We start from the raw sequence: 26,461 nt of genomic DNA on the forward strand, positions 1-26,461 counted from the left end.
CCTATTTAGCTAATACTCAGTACCAATAACTCTAGGACATTTTGTTGATTTTTTTCTGAAAAATCTAAGATTGTCAAGATAGATTACAAAACAGGCCAATCAGTCCAATCATTTACAAGCATTATGCATCTCTCACCTCTTAACATCCCAATGATCTAAAGTTTTTACAGTGCTGTGGTTTCTGCCCACAGTGGTCATGAATTTCTTCCTGTAATTCTTGCTGCAGATAACATACTCATGTAACTGCTGTCTGATGAGAAGGAAATGGAGTAGACCAGAAAGCTATGTCCATCAAGATGGATCTCAGTACTAGTTATTACAATGGTGAAGACCTGTGCTGAAAGCCAGATGACAAGGAAATGCCCCTGCTGACAGGAGAAGTTAGCAACCACCAGAACACCATAATTTTTTTTTGCATCATTTTCCAGTACTCAATTACTGATCATTGCCTCAATTCCCCCCCCTCAAAGTCAACAAAACGCTGGATCATTTACTGCTAATTGTTCCTAAAATTGTTCTACATACTGATTTCATGGACTCCCTAAAGTCCTGCAAATTACTCAGCAGATTGTCATTCTTCCTCTTTAAAGAGTCACGTCTCTATGAATATCTAATTATTTTATCTAAACTGACAAGAAATGTCAAGGGTCTGAGATTTTACCTTACTTGCCATCTAATAAATTAGCATGCCACAAATTCACACATGGTGTTACAAGACCTAAGACTGCTAGGTCAAAGACAAAGAACTATATTACTCACAGTACAGCAAGCAACATGGAAATAAACATATGATTTGCACATGGGTTGCAATAAAATATAGGCTCAAATAAATCCCTATATATATGGCAGGTTGTATTAAAGGAAAGGAACCCTGAGCTTCGGGAGCACCTATTATTTAGCATACCTACTCTTTGCTTTGAATGGGAACATTTCATTTATTACACTGGACAGCAATCATGTCTACCATTTGCTTCAGAGGGAAATACTATCACTGTATCCCAAGGCTATAGCAAACCTGCTCAGTGCATCAAGGCTTCCAAGCCCATTTAACAAATGGATAGCTTTAGCCCAGAACAACATGCAAATTTGACACACTCTCAAGATGTGCAAAAATACAAGACATCCATGGAAAATAGTTTCTCAATAGTCCACACATGCATTTTGTGTTTAGTTGTTTAGTCTTATCTCAATAAAGTCAACTTATATCTCTAAAGAGGAGTAGATATTTTGGAAACATGATAGAAAATACGCATCTCTTCTCAATAATGTGTCCTCTTTAAATATTATAAGAGAATTTCAAGAGATGAACTATTTCCTTTAGTGCATAAAAAAATAAAATTATCAGCACAATAGACAAATACTCATTTTTTTATATAAAAGTACTATGTATATTGTATAGGGACAGTGGTTTTTAAACTTCTTTTATTATATTTTCTTTTATTGAACTTTGTTTTTGAAAGTATAGCTTTAAAAATCCATACTCTTAGATCATAAGTAATACCAATTTTTAGATTATTTTATACAGGTCTATTTTTAAAAAATAAAAAAATGGAGGTAATTTGAGGTTAAATGTGCTGTTGTGATATAACAAGTTAATGACTAAGAGTGCTGTCTTAGTAGACAGGTACTTGAGATTTTCTCTAATAAAACAGTTAGGAAATGTTTTTATGTATATTTCCCATTTGCATAGAAACACTGAAAAGCAAGAAAGAAAAATTATATATGCTCACATATATATATTCACATACTCTTATAGAATAAAAATTAAATCCATACCAATAAATTAATACATGCAAAATATCATGCATTCCATTTAGCAGGAAATATACAGTGACATTAAAAGTTTTATTTAGATGACTTAATGCTACTATATCATTGAAGCTAGACAGGATCATCTACATGTACAGAACTTTGTATTTTGAACTAGTCCTATTTAAAATTAGGTCAAAATATAGACTTTGTATTTATTCATTATGCAAATTGGAAAATGAAAAAAATGAAAATTTAAGACTGGGAAAAACATAAAAATATTTTTATTTCACATTATTATTATTATTTTTTTTTTTATTAAGTGAGAGATGGGGAGGCAAGAAGGCAGAGAAAAAGTCTCCCACATTCACCCTAACCAAGATCCAACTGGCAATCTCCCTACAGGGCGATGTTCTGTTCATCTGGGCCACAGCTCTGAGCTATTTTAGTGCCTGAGAAAAGACCATGTAGCCATCCTCAGTGCTCGGGGCCATTTGCCCATTTCAGACATGGCTGCAGAAGGGGAAGAGAGAGAGAGAAAGAGAGAAAGAAGGGAGAAGGGAGGAGAAGCAGATGGACGCTTCTCCTGTGTGCCCTGACCGGAATCAAACCGAGGACTTCCACAGGCCAGGCTGATGCTCTACTGCTGAGCCAACTGGCCAAGGCCACATTTCACATCTTTACTGAGTGACAGTTACATTGGTATAACAATTTAGGAGTGCTTATAAAATGTATAAGACAAAGTATAAGGAAAATACTTTTCTCATAACAAGTTTACACAATATGTTAAGGAAGCAAGTATAAGAAAGCAGAAACTATCTAAAAAATAATAACAATGCCATATATTATTAGAAAAAAATGAGACCATAGAAATGCATACATACTAAACAGGATTTTAAAGTAAATCAGATTTAATTATTATTTTATAGACACTGATTAAGAGTATCTGTCTCTACCTGCAGAGGCTTCTCAGTGTGATCTATGTCCATAATTTTTCAGTATCCTTCTTTTCTTGTCCACATATCTTTTTCCTAATTCCTCATCTTTATCTGATTATAGAAATATTCATTTAGAAATGCTTTAACTATAGCTTGTAAGATTTATAGGAAATTTAGTCCTACACAAAGTATTTTTAAATAAAATTAGATTTAAAAGTTAATATTAAAATGATAAAATTTGGGATTTCCCAAAATCACTATCATATCACATGTAAAGTAGATGTTATCAACTTTCTGTGTATTTTATACATTTTTAGTAAATATGCATATATATGACTTGCACTGAATAATTTCTAAACTTATTACATCCAACATTTATGTATGTTTTATATATTAATACATGTGGATAATTTACATGCCAAAACTTATGTGTTTGTTATGACTCAGGCAGTATTTTGTTTAAGCCTCATAAGAAAAAAATACTGGGTAAAAGTAATGTTTTCTGTTATGAAGAAAGTTACATAGTATGTAGAGTTAGAAGAATGGCAGAAAAAAAGTAATCAATTTTTAAACCCCCAGCAATTTTACATATTTGCATTGAGGGGTGTAAAGGATTAATTTCTAACTGAGCACCATGTTACATCTTTCTAGGTAATTTTAAAAATACCTGAATTCAACAATTTTTGACAATAGCAATTGGTTAATCTTTTGTCCCCAACAGCTTCTACTTTCCCTAAACGCTTCATAATCCTCTTCCTCTTCCCTTCTTCTTCCCAAATAGATATTTGATTGACTTCCTGTATTTGTCTTGCTTGGCAAAACTACTACCATGATAAAATATAACTCTCCTTAAATTCTTCACAGTGAAATGTGACTGAAGTTCAATTCAGCTTGATAATCATGAACCTCAAGTTTATGACCAGTAATGGAAGTGAATTTCAGTTATAAGATTCTCAGGTTTATTAACTTTTCACTACATCTAATATTTTTATAAAGTAAGCAACTAAATTATTATGTAGAGTATGGGTCGCTTGATATATGACTTGATGCATTTGTTAAAACGTATAAAGTGTGGAACATTTGCAAATTTAAAAAAAATAAGCAGATTTCAGGACATTCAACATTAGATGCTGAATGGATAACAAATCCAATCATATTAATAAGGGATGGGAGAAAGTCATTTTGGAATATTGTTTGAATGAGTAGCTATAACCCTAAGGGAAAAAGAAAAACTAAGTATAAATATTGTTCTATCCTTGGTAAATTTATTTCTTACAGGAATATAGGGATTTGAGTGATAAATTCTGAAATCACATATGTATTATACTAAGGTTGAATAAACAAGAAAATAATTGTAGTTAATGGGAGCCAGATTCTCAGCATCAGAGTAAGAAGATACAAATAAGCACACACGAAGGCCCTTATAAACTCTGCAATAGGAGATTAGAGTCAGAGATATCATGAATATATATATATTATACATACATATTTACTTAAGTCTGTCTTCTGTCATCAGATGTCTATCATCTGATATTGCTAAAACTATAGATATACATGTATACATGTGTTAGTGTACTACATACACCCGCTATGTTGACAAACAGCCTGGTAGTAGGTAAGAGGAAAAGAAGTGAGCAAGGTTGTGAAAGAAGTGGAACAGATAAAATACTTATGTGTTGTTGGAAGAGCCAGTCTGCCATGGACCATGAGTATCCCTGCACATTCTTGCTGAGTTTCCCAGATGGCAAAGTTCATCAAGCTACTTATATACTAAGGAGTCTGTGTGGCTAGTCACATAGGCAACTAAATAGATTAAAATAAACAGGATAACAACTTTGTAACAACATACTCCCTACTAGATGGAGGACTGGCTGGTTTGCTGCTAATTACAATATGTGTGGTATGCTCAAATGTACTAGATTCTTGGGCCTGGGTTCTTATCCAATCCAACCCATTATAGGAGCAGGAATCATCTGGTTCTATGTATGATACTATGGACTAGGGACAACAGAAAGTCCCCTCATGTTCTGATAAAAATATTGTTTGCTTTGTTATGGGTGGTAAAGGCATTTGTCTTACAAGGACCTCAACTTTGTGTTACTATCCAGGAAAGGTTTACAAACTAACTTCTTAGTTTGTGTGGTTATTGGACTCCCTCACCCCCAAGATCATTATTCAATCAAACACTATTCAAGTACTGATGTAAAGTCATTTTGCATATGCATTAAAATTACAAACCTAAATCAGGGAGATTAGCTAGATTATTCAGGTAGGGTAAATGTAAACATTGTATAAAGTGGAGAAGTTTTATCAGTGGAGTCAGAGAGATACAATGAAAGAGTAAAGCAGAACAGATGAGGCCAAAGGGAAGCAATTTATCATGGATATCATAAATAGTTATTCAGATAGTTTCATAAGAATATCTACTGTGACCCAGTAAAATGATTAAATATAAAAAATTCTAAGTAATTTATGGCAAGAATTGAAAGCAACTGGAACTTGCATACACTGCTGTTGGGAGTATAAATTAGTCCAAACACTCGGGAAAACCGGAAGCATCTAAAGTTGAACACATGCATATCTTATGATTCAGTAATCCCACTCTCATGCATACATCCATAAAAAATGCATATACATGAAGATATGTACTGCATATTCATATTAACACTACTCATAATAGCTTCTAGCTGAATACTACTCAGATGTCCACCAGTAGTTGAGTAAATAAATTGTGACAGATTAACATATTCAAATTCTCTATTGCAAGTAGAATAAATCATTTAAGAGCATATGCAACAGTGCATGAATTGCTCAAATATACTCTTGATCAAAAGAAGCTAAACACACAAAAGAGTGTGCTATACAATTCCATTTATGTAAACTACAAAAATAGGTGAAATTGTCTGTACTGTTAGCACTGTTGTTGGACTGAAGAACAATGAAAACCTGTAGCAGGAGGTAAATGTTTTATTTCTTGAGATGAGTCCTGGTTACATATGTGGGTTCAATTAATGAAAATTCAACCAGTAGTAAATTTATGATTTGTGCTATTTCCTTTATGTATATTATTTAGAAGATATATGATACAGCATTTGTGCCAAAGTAGTGGAGAAAAAAAAACAAAATTCAGCAAATTTTTCTGGACAAATGGAATAGAAAATTTTAGATCGGTAGATATCCAGATATTAACATACACAAAGAGGAACTTTAGAGACACTAAGATCTACTATTATGTACTATATTAAGATTAGTAAAATATATAAATATGCAATGTATGTATTATAGACTAAATCTGAGTATCAGATATATCAGATGATAAAAGGTGAAGAGATTAAAGCAGAGAAGAGTAAGGACATTTAGACACTGGCATCTACTGCCATGATAATTAAAGAATACTAAGTTTGGAATTTAGAGTGATGTACATTTTAAATCATATGTAGTAGACCTCTTTATTTGTGACATGTAGTACTTACCAATGCTAATTCCAAAAGTGCTGCAGGCTTAATAAGACATACAATTTCAAAAACTATAATGACCTAATGAAGGTATCATTTAGCCTTCTACTGGTATACCCTTTAGTAAATGTATATTAATATTCACTTTACCAGCCATTTGCTGGTATTGCTACTTTCTTGTGTTAAAAAAAGGGACATTTTGTTTATTGTCACAGAGATGAAATAGTCTAATGTGAGCATCATTATATAAGGGAAGAATTGTTTATCTACCTATTAATGCAGAAAGATCAAAAACTTGCTAATTGAATGATTCCAGGAAGTTTCCAATAATATATTAGTGGCATGTGTGAAAGTAGAGAGAGGAAACATATAGTAAGTAGATAATTATGAATACATATACATTTTGTTAATACAAGTAAATGTTAAAATATCTAAAATTGGAAAAATCTTCACATCCATTTACCAGTTCTTCATTAAGCTACATAAAGCAATATTGTATAGGCAAGACTTCCACAAAATCCTTTCATTCAGTTTATCAACACTCCTTCCAAAAGGAAGCTACTTTTATCAGTTTCTTAATATGTCATGTCCTGTCATACATACTCTGCTTATATAGAAACATGCACAGCCTGACTAGATGATGGCACAGTAGATAGAGTATCAGACTGGGATGAGGAGGACCCATGTTCGAAACCCCAAGGTTGCTGGATTGAGTGCAGGTTCGCCAACTTGAGCACAGGATCATTGACTTAAGCGTGGGATCATAGACATGATCCCATGGTCGCTGGCTTGAGCCCAAAGGTCACCAGCTTGTAGCCCAAGGTTGCTGACTTGAGCAAGGGGTCACTCACTCTACTGTAGCCCCTCAGTCAAGGCACATATAAGGAAAGCAGTCAATGAACAACTAAGGTGCCTCAATGAAGAATTGATGCTTCTCATCTCTCTCCCTTCCAGCCTGTCTGTTCCTATCTGTCCCTCTTTCTGTCTCTCTCTCTTTCTGTATCACACAGAAAAAGAAGTTTATACATAAGTCTTTACCACAAATAGTATATTATATACACTGCTGCACACATTGTTGTATTAATTTAACAATGTTGCTTAGACCTCATTCCTTATATAAATACATAAAACGGCTTTATCCTTTTTAACAGCTACATAATGTGCCATTAGTAAAAAAATATATTTTTAGATTGTATCAAATTTTTTTTAATATTAAGCAATACTACTGTGAATATACATATATATCAATATTTGAAAATGTTCATGTGTTAGTATTTATTGGTAACAAAAATTATTATGTGTTAAGTGGTAATTCAAAAGTTCATAGATCTAGAATATACCTAGTATTCTTATAATATATAAACCAAATAACATGTTTGAGTAGAATATCACCTTATGCTTAAGAGTATACATCAATTCCTTAATAATAATCTACCTTAGGGATAAATACCATAGTATTGGGCAGTAATTTGGTTATAAACTGGCTCTGATATTTAGAAAAAATAATAATAACTGACAATATTTGCTGCCAATTCTTGTGGTGCAAATCTTCCCAGTATGGCCTATCTCAAACTACTAATGATTTAACAAGTTTTTGGACCATTATTAATTAAATAGCTCTGAAGAGCTTGGCCCCGTTCAACACAACACTGTTAGTCACTTGAATTTATATGTCACTTCTACAGAAAGTTAGCTGAAATACTTTTGTTATTTAATTCCTTAATCATAGTGTTCTCATTTCTTAAAAAAGCTCTACATAGAACCTTCCTTGTAAGACCACTCTAAGAATTACTATTTGATTTAATTTATTACCATCAGTTTACACTTTGGTCCAATACATGATTTAAGCCCAATGACATCATGGAACAATGTCCCAGATATTTTCAGTTATCACAAACCAATGACAACTAACAAATATATTTACTTTACTTGACATTTTCCTACCACACATCTTGAAAAATGTGTCTTGCTTATTTACCTTGGCATTAGTATCTCCTCCAACTTCTGCTGTATCAAACTACATTTTTTTCATAATTTTTCATGGGTTTTCATTTTCCTACTCACCTTTGAGTGCTAATATTCATCAAATTAGATGGTTAAAAGTTCCCTTCTCTCTACATAGACATTACTAGCAGGTTATCCATACCTATGTCTCCAATTACACTCTTAATGATTATGACTCCCAATTTTATTTGGCCAGGTAAAATATATATTTAAAATTTTTAATCTGGCAGACATTTTTCTGGGAAGAGTAGAAGGACAGAAATATTTTCTTTCATAAAACCATAAAACCAGCCTGACCTGTGGTGGCGCAGTGGATAAAGCCTCGACCTGGAAATGCTGAGGTCGCCGGTTCGAAACCCTGGGCTTGCCTGGTCAAGGCACATATGGGAGTTGATGCTTCCAGCTCCTCCCCCTTGTCTCTCTCTTTCCTCTCTCTCTTCTCTCTAAAAATGAATAAACTAAAAAACAATTAAATTAAAAAAAATGAAATAAAATTTTAAAAAAACCATAAAACCTTCTAATCCATTGGGGGAGACAGTGGGGCAAAAATAATTTTGATTCACTATAGCAAGGTCTATACCCCAGCTACATAGAGCTACTTGTTATTACATGTATATGATACATGCTATCAAAGCGAATAGTTATCAGCCTGTTTCTTTCTTCTCTGACTCCCATTTCTTCATTATTTCCAATCTTAGGATTAACTGAAAGTCTTCCTTGATTTCCTCAGAGATACAAAGTTTGTTCCCCATGCTCCTATTATACTTGTGAAAATTTTTAATCAATTAATTTTATTGGGCTATATTTTTTTATATTCATATAAATATATTTTTTTATATCTTCATTAATTTGTGAGCCACTTGAAGGGTCATACTACATTTTTATTATTGAGAACCTAGCATAGTGTGAGCTAAAGAAGTACTCAATAGAATAAATTTCAGTTGAATTGAAGAGCTTTAAGTCAATGTTATAGAGGGAATTTCAAGCATAGAAAGGATTATTACTTTAGTAATTTCAAATGTCCCTTTCAACTCTAAAATGGAGGAAAATAATTTTTTGTTGCCCAAATTGTGGATTTGTCTTATTTTTAGTGGAATATTCTGCTATCAAAATGACAGGAAGCAAAAAAATAAAAAAATGATAGGAAGCCAAGTGCTAAAAAAAAAAAAAAAGCCCAAGAAGTGCAAACTCATGCAGGCAATACATGTTTATTTCATGCCAATCAAAGTCATCTGTATTAATGTATACATTTTAGATATTCAACAAGTAAATAGTGTGACCAGGAATGGGGTTTATTTAGCTCTTTCAATAAATGTATAAGGAAAGTGCAACATTATTTTGTTTCAACAGAGGAAAACAAAATAATCAAACTAGTGCTGGCGGCTGGCCAGTTGGCTCTGTGGTAGACAGTGAGCCCAGCATATGGACGTCCTGCACTCCATTCCGCACAGAGCACATAAGAAAGGCAATCATCTCCTTCTCTCTCCCTCTTCCCCTTCCGCAGCCAGTGTATCTGTTGGCTCAAGTGTTGGCCCTGGGCAGCTAAGGATAGCTCTGTTGATTCGAGCCCCAGACAGGTTGTTGTGTATATCCCGATAGGGGTGCATGTGGAAACCTATTTCTCTATCTCCCCTCCTCTCATTAAAAAAAAAATCAAATTAAAAATAATGCATTGGGAAATGATAGAATGGATTTAATAGGCATTAGATGATAGAGAAGCCTTGGTTTACAAATTTTGGCTTCTAGGCAGGAATGAATTTAGATTCCTTATAGTAATAACTGACATACATAGTTGGGTCAATGTGTACCAATACATATTATACTTGTAAAGTGACCAACAGTACTCAGAATATAAATGATAATATCATTATTATAGTAGGTAAAATTCGTTTCAGTTTACATATAAAGAATATTCCTTTCTTTTCCTTCTATGCTTATTTATTGTTCTTGTTTTTGTTATTATTTACTTATTGCCAGAAAAGCAGTGAATATTTTTTTCCAGGCAGAATTAAACAAGATGTGCTCTCAACTAAAAGTTAGGCTCTAACAAAAACATGTTTTCTCTGTTTACTGAGAAATATTTTATGTGCAGTAGCTACAAAATTATTGCTCATGTCAAGAAAGATCACATCTTTTGCTTCTCCTCAACTGACCAGTTTTAGGTTAGTTAGCTAGTACTTGTACCTTTAAAAACCAGTGCTATTATTAATTAACTCCAGGAGTAAACTATTTCCATAAAATAGTCCAAAATATTACCCCTGTTGCCTAGTCAGGAGGCAAACTTGCTGGCAAAAGCAGATAAGTCTCACCCTCTTTACACAAGAATATTCTGGAATGTGTTTGTTATTCTCACTAAGCAAATGAACAATCACTCTTAGTTGTAGTTTTGCTCTACAGAGTAACCTCCTCTCATCCAATGTGCTGGTAAATTTATTTTTTAACTTTTTTTAAAATTTTTGAGTAAAAGACTTACACTAAGGACCATTAATTTCAAGGATTATGCATTTCCCCAAAATGTTGGCACAGCATTGTCTCTGAAACAAAGTATTTAAAATACAAAAATCTATTTAAACAAGTAACATGTTTTACTTCCATCATGCATAATTATTTTTATGCATTATCTATTTATTTCTTTTTATATTTGTTATTTTGTTTATACTACTGCCCTGAAATACTGTTTTACATTCCAGAAATTATTTTTGTCTAGCACTATCATATCCTTAACAAACCCCAGAATTAGTAAGTGGACAAAAATCATTGCTTATGGACAGGAAGATAAAGTTAATTTCATTACTCTTTCCAAATAGATTGCTGAGAAAGTCCTTTTTACTACAATTATAGAACAAATCAATTTTTAAAACAATAAACATGTGGAGGAATCATGTATATGTAAATAAGCATTATGTTTAAAAGAAAAATTAAGTCAGGGTAAGATTTGTAACCCATTGAAAGTCACTCATTTATTAAACATTATTGATTATCTTCTACATTTTTCAGACCTATTACTTATCATGTGTCAGGCAAGAAGCAAGGACTAGAGAAATATTGGAGAAAAAATAAACTTGACTTCAAAAAGCATACCAAGCACTAATGGATACAAACATGAAACCTAAGTCTTCAATAAACCAGTAAAAATTGTTTAAAGAGATCCCCATGGTCATCTGCAATTCTCTCACATTTTGTCATAAAATAATTTTTTATGCTTAAAAGCAATTTTTGGGGGGGAGTTGTGACCATTAAAGAGGTATTCAGTAAGTTCCCAGGTAAAGGTTGTGAAGTATAGTGAGCTAGGAAGGCAAATATATAACCAAATGGAATATCTAATACAGTACATTATAGCCATCTTAATGGAAAAATCCAATACAAGTAATAGGCTGAAGGATGTGAGGAGTAATGCTATATTGTAGCATTGGCCTAGGTGTTAGCAGATTGCATATCTCACAGTAGATGTGGCCAATTTAGTTTACAGCAGGACCTTGATACATTGTTTTATTCAATGTCATTTTACTATAACATTAATGAGGTGATGTTGGAACTTAACTCTTGTTCATATCAATTAGCCTGTGGTAAAATTGGTTTTGTTATACATTGCTTCACTTAAAGTTGCAGAACCTATCCATAACATCACCTGAGGACTTAACTGTCCTTGAAGGGAAGTCCATATTGTTAAATCAATAGATAACCACTATTTGAGTTATATGGCAACAATATTGGTAATACCATCAAGGAACCACTGTGCTGGGGACAGGAAGAGGGGATGAAAGATTTCTCAATAGGATCTCTTTTGTCTACCTTCAAACTATATCTCAAAACAGGTCATCCCTTCCCATGTCCTCAACACCATGATCCAAGATTCACAAGCCAATTTATTTCTCTCATTCTACCCTTTCCTCTATATAGTAGCGAGTGATATTGTTTTTTAAAAATGAATAACTCGGCCTGACCTGTGGTGGCGCAGTGATAAAGCATCAACCTGGAAATGCTGAGGTTGCCGGTTCAAAACTCTGGGCTTGCCTGGTCAAGGCACATATGGGAGTTGATGCTTCCTGCTCCTCCCCCTTCTCTCTTTCTCTCTCTCTCTCTCTCTCTCTCCTCTCTATAATGAATAAATAAAATCTTAAAAAAACAAAATTAAAAAAAATGAATAACTCATATCAGATAAAGTTCTCTGCTCAAAAACCTCTATTGAGTTCCCCATGGTACCCCAGGAATAAGACCAACTATATTTTAATGACTGTCAATATAGAAGTAACTTAGTCAACCACTTTGCTTTTTCATGTTCCATTCTACTAAATTATCCTTGCCTTACCCTCTGCTTAAGGCATATTAGCCTTCTAGATATTTCTGAAACATATCAGAAATTATTCTTCAATCATTGTAATTGATTTTCCTTTTTCTGGCATGCTATTTTTTGCTCAATTACATTAGGCAACCTGTATAACATTATTACCATTTCCAACATTTGCTTATCTTCTTATTACTAAATATTAGGTATTACATATTTTTATATTGATTATACCCCATACTTACTTCTCTCCATAACTGTATAAAGAAGGTTACATGAAGACAGGCATTTTTACTTGTTTCATGTAATGTTTGTATCCCTGGATGTACAACAATGACTAATTAGTCTATAGCAAGCAATTAATACAAATGTTAAAAGAGTACACAGAATTTGAACTTCTTTATCTAGTCAATTATTACAAGAATTGGTAAACATTCAGGTTGGAAGGAAACAATTTTATTCTATAACTAATTTAAGTGTTCTACCCACATAACTCAAAACTCCTGTGACCAATTCTTCACTATTGATTATTGCAAATTCTAGATCATTTACAAAATAATTACTGTCCAAATATCTTCATTCATTGGTATTATTGTACAATTCACCTTCCAATTGGTCAGTAAATATATAACGTTTTCAGTTTATTCTACTAAAAGAAGTTCTATTCTTTTCCATTTTTCAAGAACACCCGTCAGTTAGGTTTCAGTGCTTTTGTAGTCTAATTCCAGCTGGTTCTAGCACACTGTTTACAGAACACATGTACTAAAGTCAGTTCTTGCTTCTTCAGACAACAGATTGTATTGAATTTCTCTTCGGGCCTGTGTATGTTGAGGAAGAAATGTCACTGCAACAGAAGTAGGTGCACTGGAAGCAGAAATCACATATTCATTTAAATTATTACTATACTCAGAATTTTCTGAAACCTAACCTTGCACAGACAACTTCTAAGTAACAATGGAATCCTGCTACTACATATCACCTAGACATAGGGATTGATAGATAACATGGCACTAGAGATCATGTATAGGTAGTCCACAATTCACCTCTAGTTTCTTGAAAGAAGTAGCTTAAAAAGACCAAAAGTATGCTCTGAAATGTGGATTGCACAGCCAGTTGGATGGAATTTTAAAAAATTGTATCAATTTTAGGTCTTACATTATCATTTTAAGCACAGTCTTAGGACCAAGCACCCTTTTAGGTGTTTAAACGTATCAGTCTATTTAATAGATTAAATTTCTTTTCTTATTCTAGATATCAGCAGAATTATTAAAATTTATACACACATACACATACACTAAATGTATTATGACACCGTTATAAATGCTAAAGAAACAAACTCGAGTTTGAAATTAAGAAATAACTTTGAGATTTTTATAAAGAAGCAAGTAACCAAGGCAGCAACAGCCTGTCCTTCAACCTGGAAAGCACTGTTACAACTTCTGGCTACAGTACTATGACTAAATAGGCACAGTCTATGTATGCCAGCCATGACTGAAAGCACCATGATGAGAAATTACATGTATCAGGAAGCTGAGAAACATCAAATATCTCTATCATCATATATACTTTCAAAAATAGCAAGGTGTTGAGCAAAAAGTGGTTTCCCTTCCAGTTGCAAAATGTCATGAGACCATCTATTTGGTGGTGGTTAAATCAAATCAAGAACAATAATTGCAAATATGTCTTGAAAATATGGTTTTTAGATTTTCAACTTTGCCCTTGAGAGATGCATCTTAGGATATTAAAATGAATTTGCAACCACATAGATTGATCATGAGACTATCAGACTAAGCAAAGTAAGTCAGACAGAAAATGTTAAGATCCATATGATTTTACTCATATGTGAGATATAAAAACTAAAAGCAACAAATGAACCAACAAACAAAAAATGAACAAAATCTCATAGACATCAACACCAGTATGGAGGTTAACAGAGAGAAGGGGGTTGGGTGGGTAGTAAAGGATAAAGGGGGTCAAATATATGATGACAGAAAAATATTTGACTTTAGGTGGTGGGCACACAATACAATATACAGATGATGTATCACAGAATTGTACACTTGAACTTATATAATCTTGCTAAACAATGTCATTCCAAAAAATTTATTAAAAATAAAATTTTAAAAAATAAAAGAGATGGTGACCACAAAGCTGTGTTATCCATCATAATTTGTCTTCTGAATTATGCCCTCACTTACTAGGTATCACGTGACTTACTATGACTCATTATGCAGTGTGGAGGAGAATGGAACCTGAACAGGTGGAGGAGGTCATTTCTGTAAGGAGCATGGGCAGCAGCAGCAATGAGAGAATCAGTGCATAAAATGAGACTTTTCAAACAAAAAAGTTGATGGAAGATAATCATGGCCAGTTCCCTCACTGATAAACCAGAAAATCATAATTATGTTAAGAAGGAAGACTAAAGTAAACATTTGTGTCATTGTATGAGAAATGGAGATGTTGGTGTCAATCTGTAGTAGTTTTATGTATATTCACATATATACACAAGTGTTTATATTTATAAATTATGTACACCACATAGGTTTGTGTGTGTATGTATATTCATATAATTCTTGGCTCTGTTCACTGAGAAAGCCTAAAAGCAGTGGCAATCCAATAGCGAAGAGCAGAACTTTTGCACAGATAATCATTTCTTTTTCCTCTAAAAGTTTCCTTGGAGATATTACTTTTTGGGAAGGCTCACATAAAAAAATTAGAAATGATATGAAACATTTTGTGTGTGTATATGTGTGTATCTACACACATGCCACACAATAAGAATGTGATCAAAGAATAATGCAAGCATGCAAGGTCACACAAAAGCTACCCTAAAGGGCTGTTACTCTGAAAATCTGGGATAGTTCAAGTATCAAAATAAGTAATAAGATAAGGGATCGTGACCAAAATGTAAAACAGGCAACAGAGTGTTCTAAATGAGTAAGTGTATTAAAAGTCTGATCCAGAGTAAGACAATTCCAAAGTCTTAATGCACTTCCCTGATGTGAATTTCCTGGTTTGATGGTTGTACATGGTTATGTAGGAGGGTGTTCTTATTTGCAAAAAAGAGTATACACTCAAGTTGTCTTGGGTAAAAGGCATCATATCATTAACTAGTTCAGAAATAAGAAAAGTTTTGCAAGTTTGAAATTGTTTAACATTAAAAAATTAATAATGTCTTATTTCACCAACTAATGTTTTCTGTGGTAGATGCTGATTGCCATACAGCACTTTATTTCATATTATTTTTACTTTCATAAAATATTCATAATTATTGGTATCCATTAAACTTGATTTTTTATCAAATAGTTTTTATCAATAGAGGAATTTCTTTAACATCAGAGTTAAGTTATATATATTTTTCTATATTTTAGATATTATGATACAGAAAAGATTAAAAAAATTTTCATGTTATAAATAATTACCTAAAACTCTAAAATCTTGGTGTATTTTTAATTTGGATATGTACCTATAACACTTTTTTAAAAAAGATTTTACTTATTGATTTTACAGAGGTCGGGGGTAGCATGAAGTATCAACTCATAGGTGCTTCACTTTAGTTGTTCATTGGTTGTTTGTCATATGTGCCTTGACCAAGCAAGCCCAGAGTTTTGAACTAGTGACCTCAACACTCCAGGTTGACACTTTATCCACTGTACCACCACAGGCCAGGTTCCCATAACACCTAAAAAGAATCACATAATAGAGATTTTATTGAAACATTTCACCTTTTATATTTCCCTGTATCTGTATGAGCCATTGATTCACTTGTAACTCTATTTTCATTCTTACGAAGCCTGAAACATGTTCTTCTGTGTACAGAATAGAAAGAGTCATATTAGAAATGTTTGTTTACAAATTTGCATCACTTTCTAGAATATTGAAGCATCATTATGCAAATTGTCTACTTTTAATTGGCATTTTAAAATCAGACTTATATTCTAATTTTCTCAGAAGGAAAATACAACCAACCAAATCATATATTGTGCACATATTCTAATGCTTTATTTCTATTATTATATTAAACCTTATCTGTTGTTCTATATGCTGCATTATTTAAAGACTGTTTGACATATTTACTACTTGTCGAGAGCTAATTCAAGAACAAAATTGTTTTTAACATGGTGTGATAGGTTTTCAAAAAAACTCCAGTTCAATTATTTATAGACTAATTTTCTGTTTGCTGTCTACTGAATGGCAAAGTGAAAAGTTCACAGATCCAGCTAGATGACACTTGTCTTCTCATATTCTAGGGCACTGACATTTCTTGGTGGACTGACAGTAAATCATAACTCCCCAGGCTACTCGTTAACTTTTCGAAGTTGATATAGTTCAACTTAAAAGTTTGGTCTGTCTTGGATGACCATGAGTTTTGTTTATGGATACTATTAAAAAAAAAAAGTACTTGGAATGGTAATAAATGGTGACTCAAAGACTAAATTTAACTGTGGTAAACTTGAACCATAATTACTACTGCTACTTTCTATGAACATCACATTGATGCTTTAAAGGCTTTAGGGACAACTATATTTTTCACACCAGATAAATTTTATTTTTATTTTAGACTGTGTCATTACCAGACCTATAGGCAGCCATCAATCACTTAGTGATTTTTGAGTCATGCATCACTGTTATTAGGGTCCAAACTAGAGTTTAGGGTTTTTTTGAGAAAAAGTCAAAACAAAAGAACTCAGCAATTTGTAGGGTGGTGCCATTTTACTCAGAGAAAGATAATACCATAAAGAGATTACCAACATTAATAAATAAATGTGTTTTAAAAACAAAGTATGAGGAACAGCAAATACATTTTAAATAGCATAGTAAAAACTTATAACAGGTTATATTTTAAAATATTTCTTACAGTGACTTTTGTTTTTAGTAATCAGGACATTATATGTTGTAGATTCTTTTCAAAAGAGTAATTATAAAGTGTTTTCATCACTTATTTGTCTAAGAATTGTAATAAAATACCTGCTGCTATACAGAAAAGAATGATTCAATATTACTGAATATATGTACATTCATAGAAAGTGCTTTTGTCATTTAAACCTCAAAAGTTCTTTTTATGGCACATTGCTTCATGATAACCCAACCAAAAATGTTTGTTCATGCCTCTTCAGTGATTATAGTAAAAGTTAAGATTAATAGTAATAATTATAACATAAAATTTTTTAGCTTATTTGTATTTACTCAGTAAAGATTTTGATGAAGTGGGCAAAAATGTTATTTTAGTATTTTTTTCCTGTGTTATTGTAATCAATGAAAATTTTCTGAAATACTCAAATATCTAAATATATCAAGCCACAATTAATTCTAAATTTCCTAATCCAAAATCACATCTAAAATAATATATTTTTATGAATTTATGACATACAAGTAGCTACATATAATGAGAGGAATCTAATACTCCTTGTTTAAGCTTTTAGAGTCTAAATCAAGTAATAATATATAGATCATCTTTAAAAAACTTTAGCTTGTGTATTCATTTTTGTTTTTTGCCACTAACCTAGTGTTTTAGGCATGTATATTAGTCAGCTTTCTCAATTTGGCCAGTCTACATGATATATCTATTGCTTTGCAAATGCCATATCTAGCCCTGGATGGTTGGCTCAGTGGATAGAGTGTTGGCCCAGTGTGCGGACGTCCTGGGTTCAATCCCTGGCCAGGGCAACCATCTGTTTTTCTTCACCTCCCTCTCCCCCTTCTCTCTCTCTTCTTCTCTCGCAGCCAGTGGTTTGGTTGATTTGAGCATTGGCCCCAGATGCCCAGTAGGAGTGTACACAGGAGTTTGTCTATCTCCCCTCCTCTCACTTAAAAAAAAAAAAGTCATTTCTTCTCTGAAAGTCCCCTTATCTTCTGCTATACCTAGTTAGATTTATTTACCCTTCAAATCTCAGCTCAAATGACATATTCCTTTGGAAACTTTCTACCTAGTAGTATTAGGTCTCCAAACCTAACGGAAGTTTTCATTTATTCTTTTTAGTTTGGGGAGTTTCTTGTTTCTAAATTTGCACTTATCATATCGATCTATGGACATCCTTTTTGTTCTTATCATCATTATTATCTTCATCATAACTCCCACCACATAGTTTCAATCTTTTCTTTCTTTTTTTTTTTTTTTTTTTTTACAGGGACAGAGAGAGTCAGAGAGAGGATAGATAGGGACAGACAGGAACGAAGAGAGATGAGAACATCAATCATTAGTTTTTTGTTGCGACACCTTAGTTGTTCATTGATTGCTTTCTCATATGAGCCTTGACCATGGGCCTTCAGCAGACCGAGTAACCCCTTGCTTGGGTCCAAGCTGGTGAGCTTTTTGCTCAAGCTAGATGAGCCCACACTCAAGCTGGCGACCTCACGGTCTCGAACCTGGGTTCTCTGCATCCCAGTCCGACGCTCTATCCACTGTGCCACCGCCTGGTCAAGCAATAGTTTCAATCTTGACATATGTTAAGTACCATGCACTGAGTTAAGGGTTTGATAAAAACTCATTTAATCCTCACATAAAGCTGTATATTTTTATACACGTTCTTCTGAATCTTGCCTGCACATTTTAAAAATTAATACTTTATTTTTAGGGTAGTTTTAGGTTTACAGAAAAATTAATTGGAAAATACAAAGTTAACATAGACTCCTTCTGCTTTTATTATTTTTTATTAGTTTAATGTAGTTGTTCCAATTGCTGAACATATATTGATACATTATTATTAACTAAAAAATATAGTTTGCATTAGGGATCACTGTATTATGCATTCTTTGAATTTTGACAGGTTTAGTGTTTCCATCATCACTATACCATTCACAGTAGTTTCAGTGCTCCACAAATCTGTGGTACTGAATCTTCTAATCTTTTCATATCTTTCTGGGGTACTCTGCCAACCACTACTTTTTTTTTTACTGCCTCCATAGTTTTATCTTTTTCAGGATGTCATATACAAAGTGAAGAATAAGTAAGTTGACAGTTGTTAGTACAAAAAACATAGTTAATTCTTGTATTATCATTTATTAATTATTACATTATTTTTCATGTGCACAATTGTAAACCTACTTTTGACCCACCCTCTATTTGGAATCATAAGGAGTCTTTCATATTGACTTCCTTCAGTTATCAATATGTATTAAATATTATCTATGTCTTTTATGGCTTGATAGCTCATTTATTTTTATCACTGAATAATATTCTATTTGTGTCCCTGGCTGGTTGGCTCAGTGGATAGAGTGATGGTCCATGTGTAAACACTCCAGGTTTGGTCGCTGGTTAGGGCACCCATAGAAAGCAACCATCTGCTTCTCTTCCCCTGCCTCTCCCCCTTCTCTCTCTCTTCTTTTCCCACAGCCAGTGAATCCACTGGTTTAAGCAACACCTCAGGTGCTAAGAATAGCTAGGTTGATTTGAGTATTGACCCCAGACGGAGGTTGCTGGTAGATCCCAGTCAGAGTGCGTGATAGAGTCTGTCTCTCTATCTCCCCTCTCTTTACTTAAAATAAATTCTACTGTATTGATGTACCACTGTTTACTTATTCATTCATCTCTTGAAGGATATCTAGGCTGTTTCCAAGATTTAGCAATAATGAAAAAAGGAGCTATAAACATCTCTGTGCAGGTTTCTGCATAGACATAAGTTCATTTGGGTAAACACCAATAAAAGTGATTTCTGAACCCTATGATGAGAGTATATTTAGTTTTTATTATTATTATTATTATTACTTATTTTTTATTATTCAGTGAGAGGAGAGAGGCAGAGACAGTCTGTACATACAGACTCCTGTATGTACCCCGACCGGGATCTACCCCGCAAGCCCACTAAGGGACAATGTTCTGCCCATCTGGGGCCACAGCTCCATTGCAATCACAGCCATATTTTTAGCACCTGAGGCCATGGAGCCATCCTCAGACACCAGTGCCAACTCACTCTAATTTGAACCCTGGCTGCAGGAAGGGAAGAGAGAGAGAGAGAGAGAGAGAGAGAGAGAGAGAGAGAGAGAAGCAGGAGGGGGAAGGGTGGAGAAGCAGATGGGCGCTTCTCCAATGTGCCTTGACTGGGAATCAAACCCGGGACATCTATATGCTGGACAGATGCTCTGCCACTGAGCAAACTGGCCAGGGCTGAGAGTACATTTAGTTTTAGGAGAAACTGACAAACTGCCTTTCAAAGTTTCTATGCTATTTTGTCTTCCCCCTCAATGAATGAGAGTTCCTTCTGCTCCACTCTTCCTCAGCATTAGTATATTTAGAATTTTAGCCATTTTAACAGGTGTATAGAGGTTTCTCATAGTTGTTTTAGTTTGCAGTACACAAACAACACATAATATTAAGCAAATTTTTATATATTTACTTGCCACAACAATATTTTCTTTGGTGAAGTCTATTTTAATTGTGTTTTCTTGTTGAATCTTAAGAGTTCTTTATTTTTTTATTATTATTTTTTTTTCATTTTTCTGAAGCTGGAAACAGGGAGAGACAGTCAGACAGACTCCCGCATGCGTCCGACCGGGATCCACCCGGCACGCCCACCAGGGGCGACGCTCTGTCCACCAGCGGGCGATGCTCTGCCCATCCTGGGCATTGCCATGTTGCGACCAGAGCCACTCTAACGCCTGAGGCAGAGGCCACAGAGCCATCCCCAGCGCCCGGGCCATCTTTTGCTCCAATGGAGCCTTGGCTGCGGGAGGGGAAGAGAGAGACAGAGAGGAAAGCGTGGCGGAGGGGTGGAGAAGCAAATGGGCGCTTCTCCTGTGTGCCCTGGCCGGGAATCGAACCTGGGTCCTCCTCACGCTAGGCCGACGCTCTACCGCTGAGCCAACCGGCCAGGGCCAAGAGTTCTTTATTTATCTTAGATACAAGTCTTTTATCAGCTATGTGGTTTGCAAAGATTTTTCCCATTGTGTTTTCATCCTTTTAGCATTCTAATTTGTACAGCACAAGTTTTTAATTTTAATGAAGTTTAAATTCCCTTTTATTTTTTACTTTTATGGATAGAGCTTTAGCCATTTTATCTAAAAGGCATTCACCAAATCATGAATTTATTCTATATCCTCTATATTTTAACCTATGTTTTCCTCTAAGATTCCCATTGCTTTTATTTTGCATATAGATCTCTGATACATTTTTAATTTTAATTAATTTTATGAAGGTGTAAGTTCTGTGCCTATATTCACTTGCAGTATTTTTTATTAGTAATAAAATTGGTATTTTATTTTACAATTAAAAAAACTAAGCCAGTAAATATCAGGTAATTATTCTCCTGAATATCATGCATAGACACAAAAAACATAGTTGGACCTGTGCACAAGTCTACCTGGTTTCAAAATCATTGAGACGACTTATTGTGCTATGACATTGTACCAGGGTCAGTCCCCTTTTTACCTAGCACTCCCTTGTCTAGTCCAGGGCACACAGCAGATACTTAATAAATTTTTGATGAAAAGAATTATTAAGGAACAAAAAAGATAAAGTATCCAAACACCAGAAAAGTCAAATCTCATATTATCTATTATGCGTTATATTAAATTTTTTGATAGGCCTGAATTTTTTCTGTGAATTCTTTTATTGAATAATATATACATAATTAATTATCTATAAGTTTAGAGGAACTAAAATGTATTTAGGAATAGGTTAAGACATAGATATATAGATGATAGATTATGATTCATAGTGAGTTTTGAATTAAGAAAACTATCTGTTTTTTAACAAATACTAAATGTGGACTATTGTTGACATTTAGGAAGAAAGAAGATATAAATTATTTTAATTACATAATATCCTTCAAATGAAAAATACTTAGAAGGCAAAAATAACCAATTTTTATAAACTTAAAATTATTTTCTCATAATGATATTTTTACTCAAACTTACCAGTTATATTATTTAGCTGGCTTAACACTTAGTTCATTTTATCAGATTCACAATTTTTAAAAATTGCTAACTAATAGCTATAAAAAGAGACAATTTTTGGCATAAAGTTGAACACATGCTTTCCATGGAAAGTAACTGAAATAAGTAAATATTCTTTTCAGCTAATTAATTTCTGGAAGCTACACCCTCATTTATCATCAACAGGCTCACAATAACAATACATGTTCTTATGATTGTTAAGATTCAGTATTATATCTTTTAAAAATGCCTTTTCACACAAATTTTTTGGCAATGGCAATTTGTGCAGAGTCAAGCAGTGTAATTATTTATGGGTTAGAGAGCATACTTGCGTTTCTTACACTTTTGTAGTTTCCACATTGTATTTATGTGGTTCTTGATACTTATTTTTCTTAAAATATAAATCTCTTAATGTAAGCCTAGTTACACTAAGGAAAAAATATATAAAAAATGTTAGTTCTTTTCTAATTCTCTGTAATTAATCCAAGGTGATATAGTACCTTGTGTGTGTGTGTGTGTGTGTGTGTGTGTGTGTGTGTGTATTTTTTCGAAGTTAGAAGTGGGGAGGCAGAGAGACTCCTTCATGTGCCCTACTGGGATCCACCCAGCATACCCACCAGGGGGCGATGCTCTAACCATCTGGGGCGTCACTCAGTTGCAGTCGGAGCCATTATATCACCTGAGGTGGAGGCCATGGAGCCTTCCTCAGTGCCCAGGAAGACTTTGCTCTAATGGAGCCTTGGCTGCCAGAGGGGAAGAGAGAGAGATAGAAAGGAGAGGCGGAGGGGTGGAGAAGCAGATGAGTGCTTCTCCTGTGTGCCCTGGCTAGGAGTAGAACCCACTTCCACACACCAGGCCGACGCTCTACCGAGGAGCCAACAAGCGAGGGCCAATATAGTACCTTTTAATATTTACTTCATAAAAGTATTTTTTCTCTTTCTTGTAGTCACCGTTTGCTCAACAATTAATCAAACTAGACTAACATCACCCATTCTCATTGAGGACCACTGCAACAACACCCTTTCCCTTAAGTGCACATGCCTTAAAATTACCTGGCTCATTAATTTTACCAGTCTCAATACTTTCTATTGAATTCAGTGCTATCCTTTTGGGAACACAAATCTTCTCTAGATATCTTAATGTTCCTTTCCAGTCCTGGCTTCCAGAGCAATGGGAATGGATATGCTATGAGATGGAGATTGTTTGCTTTTATTCTTCCCAGAAATATTTATTCCTCACTTGCCATGGGTGTTAGTCTTGTAGTCATTTGTTTCTTAATTGTTTATTAGTATTCAAATGGTATAAACCTTCTTATACCTCCTTTAAACAGTTACTTTCAATGGGAGGGTCCTGGATGGATTAAAAAGGCAACTGAATAGCCCAGAATTTTCCTAGGGGACTTAGAGAGTCATTTTCCTATGTGGTCATATTTCAGAAGAGATAATTCACAGTTTAAATTTGAAAAGCCTTGTCTTATCTTCCCCCTGGTGGTAGTGTTTACATTCTAAGTAGCAGGAAGCCAGACCCTTCCATCTTCTTCCAGAGGTGAAGCAGTTTATATTCTAAGTCAGTGGTTTCTGTTTCTCCCTCAGGAGGAGTGAGAAGACAACTATCCTGCTTCTATATAAACCCCCAGTTTTATATTTCTGGGTTTCCTTACATATAGTAAGGAAAACCTACCCCTGACACGGGTAGGTTTAGAAAGACCTCTGGTTCTCATCAGATCACCCTGAGGCAAATGGAAAGGGATGCAGTTATTTCTGTAGTGATAAGTAATCCTCCACTGCCCTAGAAATATCTTGAATACTTTCAGGAATCAGGAGTAAATATTATTTTATGACATCACTTCTGAGAAACCTATACCCTGCTTCCTGGAACTATAAAGAAAAAAAAAAAACCATCATCTCCCATAAACTTCTCTGATTTTTACATTTCTTCCCCATTAAGTATAAACACCTGGAAATAAGAAATAGTTTGTGGAGTTTTGCAAATCATCTTAGAACATAGACTAATACATACAAATATTTTCAAGTGAATGCATCACCAATATCAAATTTTCTAGTTGTTAATCTTAGAAAATAAGCAATGTAATAATTACTTTTAAAAAGATGAATGATGAGTAACACTTCTTGGAAAAGCCCTGACTGAAAAAAAAATAATTCAAACAATGAATACTAGTCAGGAATAGTATATCAGAAATATCCAGCTTTTAAATCCTTCTACAGATCACTTAATAGAACACAATTTTAGACTATAATTGCAGAATTAATTTTTTAAAAAATTTTCTTTAGTGTTTTGAATAAATTTGCTGGATTATGAGTTTCTTTAAGCACTAAGTTTCATTTAGTTATATCAAACATCCATTGAGTCCCTAAGTCTTTGGGAGAATTTGTCTAATTGAAGCTTTCTTTCAGAAAATATGTGACTAGTAATTTCTAGGAATAGCAGCAGAAAGAAAATAAGACTGGTCAGTTTCACTCAGATATGTCACATTGATTGATCATAAAATAGGATGTGCCTCTTTCTGTGCAATGGACAAGATGACTTACCTCTAGAATCATGAAGTAAACTACATGACCTTCAGTTAAACTTATTCATTATAATTCTAGCCTTGAGAGTTAATATGCATGATTGCTAAATTATAAAGAACTGGCTTTTCTTTTCTTGTCCAGAGAACACTATTAATTATGACAGTCATTGTCTTCTCAGAGACAAAATGCTGAGCACCACATGTCTGTTGAATAACACCCAAAATAGTAGAACTCTAATTGTTTCTCTTCCAGATAAATCAGTCATATTTGCTTACTAATTGTTACTTTCAGAAATAGCTTCAACTAGGGTAAGGTGACATGAATATATCCCATAGATAGGGTACTATAGCATAATTTATAAGAATTTTTATGGCAAAATATATTTCAAAATTTTATTTTGAGGAGTCTGGCCCCTGATTAACAATCTATGTGTGATTTTTCAGGTCTGCCCTTAGGAACTCGGAAAGGCATTATGTGGCAGGTTTCACAGGGGACAGCTGCTCTGGTCACACTAGACTTGGTGCACAGCCCAGGCATTTTAGTCTCTCAACAGAACTGCAGTAAAAGACTCAGCCCCTCTAGCAATGCAGACTCTTATGCACGCTGCATTCTTGACCCAGGTGTCTATATTTCTAAGTCTCTTTACCTGATGCCTTCAACCAGGTTTCTCTCCTGAGGACTTACTTGGACAAGGCCTCCTTACATGGGAGGAGGGAAAACCCAAAGAAAGTCATTCCTACCCTGATTCAATACTTAAATCAAATAGAAACAGAAAAATGATATTCAAAAGCCCTATAAATTGATTTACATTATTTTGGAATCTTAACATGTGTGGTTAGTTTACCTGCAAAGGATATGGATGATGTATCAGAGAAATATGATGTTTTATAAATTAATATATGTTTTAGATAGCAACTTATAAAATGCAGAACAGAAATTAAAATCACTCTTATAAATCTGATAAAGTCCATTTATTTGTTATGCATGCATGTTTATTGCATATGTAAGTACCTAATATTTTTATTGGACGTATTTTGTATTAGAGTAATATATTTTTGTATTCCATGTTATTTAAGTCTTTTATCAAATATTTCTGAGATGCTTTCTATGTATTTATTTTCTACAAGTCACCAAAAATTATTTAGATATATATTTTTTGAACTGCAAAATATATCCCAGAAGATATATTCACCATAATATCTTTATTTCCCTATTTAGAAATATAGTTGATTGAACCTTTTCTACATTATAAATATATTAAATATTTATATCTGATGCTATATATCTGATTATTTAAAGAGAAAAGATTTCTATCAATAATAGAAAATAATAAAAATATTTTTAATCTCTTGTCATAAAACTGCCAAATTACTTTCTAAGAAGTAATACCAATTCAGAGTTCTCAGGGTGTCATCAAAAGAAAAAGGAGTTGCCTGAATATTTTTTATCTGTGCAAATATTTATTTCATTTTTAATATTCATTCCTTGATCTTTGCAAATAATTTTATTGAAATGTTAATGTGAAATGTATCTATATGACATAATAACTCATATATTATTAACAGAACTCTTGGATTTTTTGGATCTATTTATACATCTTTTCTTTTTTTTTTTTTTTTTGCATTTTTT

Source organism: Saccopteryx bilineata, chromosome 6, assembly GCF_036850765.1.
Source record: "Saccopteryx bilineata isolate mSacBil1 chromosome 6, mSacBil1_pri_phased_curated, whole genome shotgun sequence".
Lineage (NCBI taxonomy): Eukaryota > Metazoa > Chordata > Mammalia > Chiroptera > Emballonuridae > Saccopteryx > Saccopteryx bilineata.